General features: G+C 36.6%; 1 protein-coding gene across 1 annotated transcript in view; it reads left to right on the top strand.

Moving 5' to 3' along the window:
* The window catches only part of UBAP1 (ubiquitin associated protein 1), a 58,811-nt gene that overhangs the window by 42,676 nt on the left and 12,628 nt on the right, over positions 1 to 3,507 (top strand). The window lies entirely within an intron of this gene.

Raw genomic sequence — 3,507 nt, 5'->3', positions numbered from 1 at the left:
GACTCAAAAAGTTAAAAAACTTTAAAAGTTTATAAAGTAAAAAAGTTACAGTAAGTTAAGGTTAATTTATTATGGAAGAAAAAAAATGATTTTTTATTAAGTTTAGTGTAGCCTAAGTATACAATGTTTATAAAGCCAACAGTAGTATACAGTGACGTCCTAGGCTTTCATATTCACTCACCCCTCACCTACTGAGTCACCCAGAGCAACTTCCAGTCCTGCAAGCTCCATCTGTGGTAAGTGTCCTAGACAGGTGTACCATTTTTTATCTTTTATACCATATTTTTACTGTACCTTTTCTATGTTTAGATACATTTATGTACACAAATAACTTACCATTGTGTTATAGTCACCTACAGTATTCAGTACAGTAACATGCTATACAGGTTTGTAGCCTAGGAACAAGAGGCTGTACCGTATAGCCTAGCTATGTAGCAGGCTATACCGTCTAGGTTTGTGTAAATAAGCTCTATGATGTTCACACAATGACGAAATTGCCAACAACACATTTCTCACAATGTATCCCCATCATTAACTGATGCATGAATGTATTCTTATAGCTTTTATTTGTATTTCTTATAGCTCCTGTTACTGCCTGGCTCACATTGTCACACACACACACACACACACACACACACACACATTTATATGTTTTACACACAGATTTTGTGTAATCTATTAGATGTATATTCCTGGGGCTCTGTGCCTTGCACAAAACAAATCCCCATTGACCATCTGACGTGCTTATTCACCTCTTTTCCCTGTCTCTGTTAAATGTCCGCATTTTCTTCTCAGTCACTCAAGTTAGGTAATGTTTTTGTTTTGTTTTGTCTCATACTGCAGTTCAGCCCTACCGCATTTTTCACCTGCAGTAGCTTCTTTAATTGGCCCTTCTGCTTGCAGCATTTTCCTTCTTCACATTGTTTCTGGAATAATACTCTTAAAGTTTTAAATTGTCACATCCCTGTTCAAAACTGTTCAAAGGTGTTTAGTGATTCACTAATCCTTATTGAGTCAAGTGTAGACATAAGGTTATGGCAGAGCACCTTAGCTCATCACCTCCTTCATGTTCTCTCCAAACCAGGTTACTAGCAGTCTATTGGGCATACCTTGTACATTATCTGCTTGTATCCTGATTTTTCTCATGAACGGTTATCCCCGATATTCTTCTCTTTCTCACCATACTGAAAGCTGTCTGTTAAAATCTATTTATTCTTCTAGATTTTGCTTAAATGCTATGTCCTTGAGGTCTTCTTTCTTAATCCTCTCATCTTTAAAGCGCAATTATATATAAATGTGCTGAATTGCTTCTTGAAAGCAGCAAATAGCCCTGTGTTACTTCCTTTCTGCAGTACACATTCACTGAGTGCCTGCTTTTGAGAGGTGCTCTGCTGGGTACTGAGGATAGAGATAAATGCCTTGATCACTGTCCTTAAGGATGCTTACTTTTTTAGAGGAGTTGTCTAGAAAAACAGGAAAGTACGGTACTAACTCTGATCCTTCTTTCTGTGACTTAAGACCAGGAAAAGAAGTTTTGTTTCTGTGGGATTCACTAAGCCATCACCATATTACTCTATGAAGTATTCTTTGTTTTATCTTTCAGAGTATATATGTAGTGAGTAATCGTAGTGAGAGAACTTCAGTAACTTTTTTTTAATAAGAGCTCTATTGAGATATAGTTCACATGCCATGAAATTCACCCTTTTGAGGTATACAGTTCAGTGGTTTTTAGTATGTTCACAGAGTTGTGTAACCATCATTACTATCTAATTCTTGAACATTTTCATCACCCCCAAAAGAAACCCAGCACCCATTAAAAGTCACTCTACATTCTCCCCTCCCTGCCTCTGGCAACTGCTAGTGTACTGTCTCTATGGATTTGCCTATTCTGGCCATACCATGTGATTAGAATCCTACAGTATGTATATAGCCTTTGTGACTGGCTTATTTTACTTATCATAATGTTTTCAAAGTTTATCCGTTTTGTATGAATGAGGTGTGAGTACTTCATTCATTTTTATGGGCCAAATAATATTCTGTTGTGTGGATAATACCACATTTTGTTTATTCATTCATCAGTTGATGGACATTTTGGTAGTTTCCACTTTTTGGCTGTTGTGAATAATGCTGCTGAACATCTGTATACAGAGCTTTGTGTGGACGTATGTTTTCAGTTTTCTTGGATATATGCATAGGAGTACATATGCTGGGTCATATGGTAACTATATGTTTAACATTTTGAGTAACTGCCAGACTAGTTTCCAAAATGGCCATACCATTTTACAATCCCAGCAGCACTGCACAAGGGTTCCAATTTACCCACATCTTGCCAACTCTTGTTATTAACTCTTTTTGATTATATACATGTTCATGCTTGTGAAGTTGTCTCTGGTTGTGGTTTTGATTTGCATTTCCCTAATGACTAATGATGTCAAGCATCTTAAGGGTTTTTGAATACAGAATTGATACTCTTTTTGTGTATAGAGACTTCATTGACTCAGAAGAGAGACAGATTTACCTTATAAAGTTCTTTCTTGTCCTGTTTTCCTGAGAATTTTTTTATTGGCAACAATTAATAGTCATTAAATACCTCTCTCTTGTGCATGATGCTATTAGCAATATGATTCAGAAACACCCCTATCTTGTTTCTTATATCATTGACTGCTTTATTGATGCATTCAGAAAACTTGTTTGGAATCCCAGATATTGCTAATTTAGGCTTCGCTGGGAATTTCCTGTTTGATCAGTCTGAAACACTGAGAAGTGCTTGGTATTGTGCTCACTGTGTTTATAGCACCTACTGATAACAAAAGAGATCAAACTATGGGGTCAATTTCCATGTGGGCCATTTGAAATATTTTTGTTCTCTAATTACACAAAGCACCTTTAAACTTTGACTACCTTGGGGTCTCCATGGGGTATTAGGCTGTGGTATTGCTGCTGGTCCCTTCCCTACCCAAAGAACAGTTAGATCTAGAGTCCTAGCCAGATGGCTTGAAGCTTCCTATATATAACTTTGTCATATTTGCCTCCTGCATGACAATACAAACTCGGTTTTTCAGATAAAATTGCTTTAAAGCAAGCCAGTAAAACATGCCTAGCTCTTGCATCTAGGATCCAGAAAGCTTCCATTGAATTGTGGCAGTGATAGCCACAATGGCGTGGGGTAGCCCTTAGTGTCATGGTTTAAAACAGCCTCTGGTATCACTCATACGTGGGCTGGAATTGCCATGTAGTAGTTTTGTAATCTTAGATTTCTTAAACTCTCTAAAATTCCATTTCCTCATCTGTAAAATGGTGCCAATTAGCTTTTTTTAAAAAAAATATTATTTTATCTTTTTTTTCTTTTTGCTATTGAGTTGTAGGCGTTCTTTTATGTTTTAGAGATTAACCCCTTATCAGATATATAGTTTATAAATTTTGTTTTCCCATTCCCCCTATAGGTTGCTTTTTTATTGTGTTGTTTCCTTTGGGCAGAAGCCTTTCAGTTTAATGTAGTTCCACTTG

Source organism: Propithecus coquereli, unplaced genomic scaffold (assembly GCF_000956105.1).
Source record: "Propithecus coquereli isolate 6110/MARCELLA unplaced genomic scaffold, Pcoq_1.0 Scaffold114, whole genome shotgun sequence".
In the NCBI taxonomy this organism is placed as follows: domain Eukaryota; kingdom Metazoa; phylum Chordata; class Mammalia; order Primates; family Indriidae; genus Propithecus; species Propithecus coquereli.
The sequence above is the reverse complement of the archived record's forward strand: the minus strand, read 5'-3'. Positions and strand labels throughout refer to the sequence as shown.